Below are 10,568 nucleotides of genomic sequence, written 5' to 3' on the forward strand. Positions count from 1 at the left end.
ATCAGCATAAACTTTGGGTTGCTGTACTTTGTAAGGCTCAGACCAATACATTTCATCCTGCAATATTGTTTAAAAGCAATGTGCAGTGTTTTTAAGCCAAGGATCTTCAAATTAAGAAAGCAAGTAAACAAATTCCTAATAGCAAATAAGAGTTTTGGGAGTGGGTGGGTGCAAGTGAATATGAAAGCTGAGTGTCAAGGAAGAAAAAACAAAGAAAAATACATCAAACTATATCTACCAGTTACTTTTGTCTCAATGAAATAGGTCTCTGAGGCAATTTCCCTGGACAGCAACAATCTCTGTTCCATTTGGAAAACATGGAAAAACTTCACAAGTCAAGGAAAAAAACAAGTAGGAACAGACAGAACATATGCTGTTAAATGTAAGATTTTGAATTTTTGGTCATTCCTTCCACAAAGGGCCCTCAGTAGCCAGACATTCCTAATTTCTAAATGTTAAACTTTCTTCATTATCATAGTATTTTTCTTATTAACCAATGAGATACACATGCATTTATTTTTATTTCTTAAGAGCTTGAAGATTTTCTTCTCACTGTTTTAGAAATTGTGATAGCTTTGCACAGGAAAATACTTTAAGCAGAGGAATGCAGGGCATGGAAAACAATTGATATGCCTGTATCTTGTCCTTGTCTCTGGCTCCACAGGTGGGAGGGTGGAGAGAGCACTTCCTTTGGCCCACATGAGGAGGAAAGAGCTGATTAGCAGGGCCGATGGAATACAGGACTCGTCCAACTTGGTACATGCAGGTAGGCCTGTAAGAGACATCGACTTCAGAAGGCTCCACAAAATGTGTAGTCAATAAATCTGAGCCACAAAACAGCTTTCAACATCCTCTAACACAAAATACCTAAAGACTGAAAGCCACAACTATTAAAAAAATAAGGCACAAGAAGAGGTCAGGAGGAATTGGGCATTGCAGAAACCCTTGGTTCTGCAGTAGTAGAAAGTATGACATAAAGTTCCAGTGAGAAGCACTCTACTCCACTTTCTCTTACAGAGAAGGAAATAAAATTTGTAACAGTTCTTCCAAAATGGAACTGAGAGGCAAGCTCCTCCTGGATCCCAGTTGGCGAGATGAGCATCCATCTAGTAACTGGAGATCAGAGTTGTGAGGGATCTCAAGGGTAAACATCCACTTTCAGACAACAGTGTGGTTCTGTGTAGTTTCCATCAAAAAAGCAATAGTGTTTTATCGGTCGGTATACCCTGCTTTTTAAAGTCCTTTATGTTGTACACCCTCACCTCTCCACCTAGCTGCAGGTATTCCTAAGTGCATTCTTGTAATCCATTATCATCTTAATGCTACAGTCAGGATTCTTTGGCCTTTGGTATTTGGTTTTGTTTGTAGGTATGATGTGAATAATATTAATGGAGAATGATATAGATTGGATGCACCAAGAGGGAATAAGATTTCATGTACAAACTCTGCAGTATGAGGTTATGCTAATAAAATGTATTTCAAAGACCTATCCCATGATAATAATCTAAATGCTTCATATTCCAGATAAGATCTGACACTGCAAGACCTCAGACTACCTGGCTGAGGGAGGTCAGCCAGCAAGAAGCACCAAGTGATGGGAAAGGAAAATTTGGCAATGGTCAGGGAAGATTCTACTTGCAAAAGAAAAAGTCTCTGGATTGTGACAGCCAGGTCATGGCTGATTTACAGATAGCAGCAAAAAAGCCATCTGAAGGCCAATCCAACCAACTCTGCAGACCTCAATGCTGTGACTTGGCACAGCAAGCCCATGCCATAGGTATACAAGGTATGATAATGTAGAAGTAGTCAGCACAGTGCTGCAATTCCAAAATCTTGTAGATGAGTTGTATGAGGTATTATTAAAACAGGCCATAGACTATGCAACTGCTTCTTTGAGCGGTTCTCATATCTCACTTGTATTCACTCATCAGCTGCATCAAACAGATGTCTCATGCAGCTGAGGAAGCAGTTCTGAATTCCAGGCAGAGCAGATGAAAAGTTAGTTTTAAGGGTTTCATCTAAAAGACCAACATAATGATATAGGACTCTGTGACATTTAATTAATCAATGCTTTCAAGGTGATGGAATCAAGAATAACAGGATTTATTTGTTACACTGGGAGATATATTTTCCATATTTTTTTATCCTTGTCAGTCATGTGCTTGCATGACTAGTTGGGGAATGAGAGACAGCTCTAATGGAAAAGAGAAATTAGGTCATCTGGTCCATCCTCACTGCCAGGACATGACTGTTCCCTGCAGCGGATCACTTCCCACACAGTTATCTTTCCAGCCGTCTTTTGTAAGATGGAAATACAATTCAGAGTCCCATTTGGCTATGACTACCAGAGCTTTTGAGGACTTTTTATTTGGCCAAAAATGCTTAATGAGAGAATCAGAGCAAACAATTTTAAATAAATTTCAAAGAAAAAAAGCAAATCTCAGAATTTCATTCTCAGTAAAAACCTTTTAATAGAAAAATTGTGCAATATTTGGGATAGGAAATTGTTTCTAGACTCAATTCTACAAATTAAACAGTAGGTTTCCTGCTAAAAAGATCAAACAACTAGTTCAGTTAAGTAGTGAAGCATCCAGTACTCGAGATGCTCTGAGCAGACTGTGATCAGGAGACTCAGCCCTAGTGCTAGCTGACTGCAGGTAATCCGGCTGCCCTGATCCCCATCCTCCAGCAGAACATCTGAATGGCCAAGCACTCAGACTCTACAGAGCAGGATTGGTTACTAAGGAAAAAAAAATAGCAAACACAAATGGAAAAACAGTGATAGGACTCACACATAAGTAAATGGCAAACTACTTCCCTTTCAGCAGCTTTAGCATTACTAACTTCCACACTGCCTGCAAATATGAATAACCCCCATCTTTTACCACTACATCACCGTGCTCATTGAGTAAATTCAATAGTTTGCATTAGTTAGTGGCAATCCAAATACTTCCCTGAGGTTGGTCTCCTTTCTCAAAGGACCTGTTTGCTTCATTTTACCAGATGTGGCCACGTAGTTTGGTTTAAGGATTCACTTTCTGAACTTAGGCAGGGATTCTCCAAACCCTGCTCAGCCTTGCTATAGCATTTCCTTTGGCCAACAAATTCTCATCCTTATTCTTATGCTTTTCTACATCAGTTCTTGGAATTACATTTTTAGACCATCATCCACTAGAGAATTTTGTTTGAACTTCACCCTGCAGCAACATTCTCACCAGACAGGATTCAAGAGCATTTAAAGAACTTCAGCAGGAACCCAGCAGTTCAGAAACAAGCTCATCAGGACAAAACGAGTAATGTCTTCTCTAGATCTTCTGTGAAGAGATCTTTTGTGAAAAGACCACAGCCACTGCAAACTCATGTACAAGTGCATATGGTTGCTTTTTAAGTCTCACCAGAGGAATCATAAGATTTTCTTGGTAAAAGATGCCTTTTTTTCTTCTCCAGAGTGCTCTGCTTCAGAGTTCAGGAATAAAACAGGTTTCTCTCTATAGTTGCCTTACCAAGTCTTCAAATTAATCCACATAGCTTTTCCTTTTGTCTCCAGCAAGACTATAAAGAGATGACAGAGTTATTCCATCTCTACTATAAACCCTGAAGTCATTGCCAAGTTCTTATCATCCTCCCTATCTTTTAAAGTACATAGAGCACACTATGTTTCATTTCTTTACATAAATAATGCTTGACCTTGTGTTAATTTAAATGGGCTTTACCCCATGGTTTTAGGTAGCCATTGAAGTTACCAAAGGTTGCCCAAAAATCATCAGTCATGAAAGGGTTAGCATGCCAGGTGTGAGTTCCCAGGGACATGACTTTTCTGGATGCTTGTGTGTGTAAACTTTACTGTAATAACAATAATGATTAGATCTGCTCTCACGTGACAATTTTCCTTGGTTTTCTTGCAGTAACAGGCTTCTAGATTCCACTTGATGAGGAAAGATGTGGTTACTAACAGAAGAACACACTAAATTATAGAGCTTTTGTGGGTGTAGCAATTTCCTACTGTTAGAGAAAAATGAAACATGTTAGAATCATAGAATCATAGAATCATAGAATCGATTGGGTTGGAAAAGACCTCCGAGATCATCGAGTCCAACCCTTGGTCCAAATCCAGTCCATTTACTAGATCATGGCACTCAGTGCCACGTCCAATCGGCGTTTAAAAATCTCCAGGGATGGTGAATCCACCACCTCTCTGGGCAGCCCATTCCAATGCCTGATTACTCTCTCTGTAAAGAATTTTCTCCTGATATCCAACTTAAATTTCCCCTGGCGGAGCTTAAGCCCGTGCCCCCTTGTCCTATTGCTGAGTGCCTGAGAGAAGAGACCAACCCCCACCTGGCTAGAACTTCCCTTCAGGTAGTTATAGACGGTGATGAGGTCACCTCTGAGCCTCCTCTTCTCCAGGCTAAACAACCCCAGCTCTCAGCCTCTCCCCATAGGACTTATGCTCCAGTCCCTTCACCAGCCTTGTTGCTCTTCTCTGGACCCGCTCCAGCACCTCAAGATCCTTTCTGAACTGAGGGGCCCAGAACTGAACACAATACTCAAGGTGTGGCCTCACCAACGCAGAGTACAGGGGAAGGATCACTTCCCTGCTCCTGCTGGCCACGCTATTTTTGATACAGGACAAGAGCCCATTGGCCTTCTTGGCCACCTGGGCACACTGTTGGCTCATGTTGAGCTTCCTGTCAATTAGTACCCCCAGGTCCCTTTCTGCCTGGCTGCTTTCCAGCCACTCTGTGCCCAGCCTGTAGCCTGCAGGGGGTTGTTGTGGCCAAAGTGCAGGACCCGGCACTTGGCTTTATTGAACTTCATCCCATGGAATCAGCCCATCTCTCAAGTCTATCCAGATCCCTCTGCAGAGCCCTCCTGCCTTCCAGCAGGTCGACACTCCCTCCCAATTTGGTGTCATCAGCAAATTTGCTGATGATGGATTCAATCCCCTCATCTAAATCATCAATAAAGATATTAAACAGGACTGGACCCAACACAGACCCCTGGGGAACACCACTGGTGACCGGCTGCCAGCTGGATGCAGCTCCATTCACCAGCACTCTCTGGGCCCGACCCTCCAGCCAGCTCCTAATGTTGCAGTATTACAAATCCACTGAACAGTCAATTTGTTTTCTTTCCCATTACTTTCCTACTGCACTGTTTCATTCTGGTGGTTTATTAATTAGTAGCAGGGCCTGCCTAGTTGTCTCAACAAATGAAATTTATAGAGGTAAGGAATAAAACATGAAGTTCCAGGATGCTGATATCGATTCCATATTTGTATCTGGCTGAAAAAAAAAAATTATGTTACATTGGAAAGCTTGAGCACCTTTTAAAAATTGAAGTGCCTTTGACAAAAATGATCCATCCTTTTTCTCTATGGTTCTAATTGGACAAAAATAATATTTGCAATTGACCCATCAATCAAGACAGACAGATAAACAAAATTTCCTTTCTATATTCTAAGAAAGTGAACTAACAAGTGAGCCACCTTTATAAAGAGCAGCCATTTGGAAAGAAAATACAATGTTTATTCCTTTCAAATGTCAATGCTCATGTTGTTAAAGATCACTCTATTAGGCAATCAAAACAAGACTAGCGATTCCTCCTTCCTCACCTGTTTTTTCCCTTTGCAATATAAATTCTTTGCAGACACACACCAAAGCAAATTGCCCCCCTTACCAACCAAATAATCATTGTCAAAATACAAATCTAACTATTGCAGACCATCAATAAACTGAATCCTCACTATAATCAGCAAAACCTTAAGCAAAAGGATGTGCAGCACTAGGACCTGCCTCTGAAAACTAATTACTGTTACAGATATATTGAAGCTCTGCAACTCCTACCATCCCTGCATACCACAAAAGGTTCCTGGAGCACTCAGATCTATTAATCTAAGATGCCTCTGTGCAGAGCTGCTGACAGCAGAATGCTTACTGGATTTTAGCCATCAGGCAGAACTGACACGAAAACAAGTGGGTATAAACTAGCTAAGAGAAAGCTTCTTATTTGGATTTCTAGCTATCAGCAAGCCAAGGACCTGGAACAGGCTTCCAGTACCAAACGAGGAAAAGAATCTAAATACAAGCCTGGATAAACATACTGTATAGTGCCTGTGATGGCAATGAGTGGGATGTGATGATCTAGGGAGTCTCCTCCAGACTTATTTTAAGTACATAAACCACAGCATAAGTTGTCCCACTTTGAAGCAAAAGTCTTCAGTTGGTTAGGCTGGCACATTTAAGGTTTTATTCTCCATAGGAACAATTTATATTATTACTTCTACAATTTAATTTTTTTGTTGTTGTTATTTATCAAAGTTGCTGGTTTTCAACCACATTCCACAGCTCCACTAGAGGTGACCATGTGCTCTTGGTACAGAACAGCATGTAACTGTCTTGCTGCTTGCAGAAGAATGGAGCAGCACATAAACAGAGCTATAAGCATCTTTTATCAGCCCTGACCACAGAACAGACCTTCATGCTTCTGAGCATCCACACATCCCTGTTTTAAGTGACAAGATATTTTAAGTTCTTTCCACTCTGGAGATAATAATAAGAGACAGTTTGCATTCAATACTACTCTGATCTACGGACTTTTTTTATTCTCCTGCCTTAAAATGCACTTTCAGTGGTGATGATCTTGCTGTATCTCCTCCCCTCTGGGATCCTACACACCTTGCAGCACCTGGGTGCAGAGACCATCCCCTCCTGCAAGTATTTTCAAGGTGCAAGAGATGAGAACCATTTGTGCTTTCGAGAACAGTGTCTCTTCACTGGCCACCTAGCATGCACAGCCCTTGCTCCAGATCCTTGGAAGGACAGGGTAGAAAGGAAGGAGTGGGCAAAGACAGCTCAAGTAGAGCAGAGCAGGAGAGTAACCAGACCATTAGAAACACATGTAGGAACAGAAGTTTCACAGCAGAGTAGTTCTGAACTAGGCTGGTAAGTAATTTGAGTGGACCTAGCAAAAACCATCATTTTGTCTTCCACTGAGCATTATTTAAACTGCCTCAGATGGGATATAAATTGGGGGAAGGGACAAAATGGAATAGCAAAACCATGGGCTCATTTCAGTTGTCCCTGGCTGGGATTCCACCGTACACAAACTTCTCCAGTGACGCTCAGCTACTTCTTGAGAGCTTCCTCCTGTTCCTCCCACAGATAAAAACACCAACCATCGCTCAAGCACAATAAACTGGCAATAAACTGGCATGAGAGTTTCACTTGACATAATGCTTAGTGAGCACTAACATTTATTTAAAGCATTTTGGCATGGCTATGTAGTAACAAATAACTATACTTTGAAGGCCCCCCCACATGGGTATCTATTCTATGTCTGCGTGAATCCTACTTGAAGACCTGATCTATGAAAATTGAATTATATTCTCAAGGTCCTGTATTTAAACTGATTAGTTCTAACATTAAGAGGTGAATTAAGTAATGAATGAAGTTCACCAACTACTGAAACCTTTTAAATCATATAGCATGATCTTGTTCAATCATGTATTCTGATCAAATTAGCTGTATGAATAGAATTTAAGTCACCTATACATTAAAATCAACGAAATTATGCTAACAGAGCAAATTAAGCTTTTTATACGAGTCTGGATTTTTCAGAAAGGGTGAGAGTGGCAAAACCTTGACTCTGCCATTTTATAAAACAGCCCCAAAGCATTGTTGCCTGCCAGTTTATGCTGGCATAATTTGTTCTCTGAATAGAAATGCATGTAATTTTTAAATTTCACCAGGCTAATTCATGCATCCATTACTTACAGAGGCTTCAGTATCTCTAACACTCACACAAAATCTCTTTGGAAGACTTGAGTTATGTGAAGAATGTGATAATGTACAGCTTTAGTAGTTACTGCTGTCACTGCTGAGACCAAACTGTATTGCTCCCTGGCCATACACACCAGATTTCCTTGGGGAGCACAATTTAAGTAATTCAGAGCATAGAAACAAATATCTCTTCTTCTTCTCCTTTTCCTCCTTCTTACAGGGCTGTAACGAGCCCCTTTCATTGTTTCCAACAGATTTACAGCAAACTGGAAATACCCAGCATCTGCTCAGCAATAACAAGATCAGCAGCCATATGTGATTTGAAGCCAAGGCCTAAAGAAGCCCCACCTTTCTCCCCCCAAACAGGTTTTACGAACTCTGTTTCCAAAGGAGAGGGATTTTACAATGACAACAACAGCAGGAATGAGGATATAACTAAGCAAAGAGATTGGACAACTGAGAATATAATTCGCAATGAAAGAGCTTATGAGCTACTTCCAATGGCATTTACAGAATCTCCGCTCAGGGATTCTTACACTGATGTCAATTCACAGATCCTACACTACAGACAAACTCCCCTTAAAAAGTTTGCATATACAGATGTTTTAAAATACTTAATGACATAGTTTCAGGCTACACTTTTATAATCAGATGTAATTGTCAATATTTGCCGATTTAAGGATTCTGGCAGAAGACAACAAAGCATTCCCTCTAGGAAGTTGGAGTCTTCATAGTGGAAAATATCATGGCAGTAATCCAAAGCTGGTACTAACATTTCACCCTTCCCACACTGGCATTTTATTCATCTGAAAGCTGGCCAAACTGTAATTGCTGGAGCTTTCAGCAGCCGTGTCATCTAGCCACACTCACACAAAAGAGGGCAGTTAGTTCTTGTTACACAAGTCTGGGATTTCAGCTGTACAACTGGGATCTCAGAGTTTTAGTCTTCCAGTAATGTTAGGAATAAATTAATCCAAGTGTGTCCTTTTCCTGTGTATGATGATTTATTGCCCCATTTACCCACTTGGGTTGCTAAGAATGATAATTTTAGGAGGCATCAGACCCATTCTGATGTGTTTAGGCTATGACTTTGAAAAGCACACTAAACTTAAACAGTGTATTTTGTATGTTCATGTCAATTCCGGTTGCCCAAATCAACATTTCTACTGGCTTTTTTTTAGCTCTTTGGGGTGTTTATGGCAAAAGCCTTCAATCCCCACCCCCAAAAAAACAAAAGAAAAAGCCCCCCAAGAAACTCCAAACAAAACACTCCCAACAAACCCAAACTTAAGTGTGGACTCCCCACATTCCTTTGTACTGCACAGAACAAAGTTATGTGTGAAGGAGCGAGTGCTCTGTTTGTTTTACAGAATCATAAATGAAGGTGGCTCCAGTGTAACAAGTAGCTGGCTATCATAGAGAATACTGTAACTAGACTTGGAGAGAACTCTTTGCTGACATTAGTCATTTTAACAAAGATCCTGAGAAATCAAGTACAAACCCCAGGTTTTGCTGAGTTATAACAGAAATACCTCAGAAGTGGCTTAGCATGAACTACCATCTCTACCACCATCACTCATATGGCAGAAAAGTGAGAATTTGTTTTTATTTAATAGTCTGAAAATACTAAGAAGGGAGTTGAGATGATTAACACAGTACTGTGAAATTTACTGTAGAGATGCAGCAGTAACTGTGCCCCACAGGATTTACTTTTACAACCATGTTCAACATATGAAAATCCCATCCTTACTCTAACAATATGCTATTGTTTGACTGAGGTGCCTTAGATCGTATTGTCAATCGTGTGTCTGGCTTGCAAAGAAGATGCAGAGTTCAGAATTTGCAGCATTAGTCTGTGCAGTGTTTCTAAGCTGTGGGGCAGGTCCTTACGTGCTGTGGGGCAGGATCCAAACCTGTTGCAAATTATCTCCTGGAGCTGGAAACCGTAATACCAGATGAATGTGCCTAATTTGTCTGGGTATTGTACTAATAAAGGAGTTTACCCAGGAGGGAAAGGCTAGGCAAAGTCATTTAGGGAATTACAGTTCATCTCTCTTTTTGGTACTATCATCCCATTCCCCTACATGTTTCATTACCTCTCTCCTTCAAAACACTACAAATATTTGGCAGAATTCTAGAAGTAACACTATGAGATGATGCTGCATTTGTTATTGTTTAAATTCATACGCTGATACTGCAGTTTCAAGACTCCTTTTGTAAAACGTACATGCAACAAACAAAAGGCAGCTAGAATTTGCCCAGCTTGATAAACATCAAAAAGAGCATTTAATAAATTAAGCTATAATCTAAATACAAGGCCCAGATCCTGTTCCTGTAAGGAAAATTGACAACTCCCTTGATAAGGTGCAAAAGAAAGGAAACAAAAGAACAGCGTTAGCTGACAATGTAGCGCAAGCTAAGACAGCAGCCAGAGACAGCAAAGAAAACAAACTCTTAAATGGGCAGAAAAAGCTGCTACATGTCAGTACCCAAACAGCTTTACTAGAGAATGGCAGCATTTAGGAGCTAAAAACCTTTATGAAACAAATAAAGGATCAATAAGAAATGCAGAGGGGAGGGTAAGAAATTACGAAACCAAAACACCGATTAAGAAGCATATGAGTTTATGTAGAGTCCTGCCACACAATACTTTGACAGCAATTCAAAGTGACTGCATGAAGAAAATGGAATTGATACAATTTTTTTTTAAGTAATGTATGTCAATTGAAGCACAGAATCTGAACAGTTTTATTGTAGAAACACTCATTGTGCACACTCAAAGAATGA

This window comes from Pipra filicauda, unplaced genomic scaffold, assembly GCF_003945595.2.
Source record: "Pipra filicauda isolate LSUMZ 115617 unplaced genomic scaffold, ASM394559v2 scaffold383_size682061_pilon, whole genome shotgun sequence".
NCBI classification, from domain to species: domain Eukaryota; kingdom Metazoa; phylum Chordata; class Aves; order Passeriformes; family Pipridae; genus Pipra; species Pipra filicauda.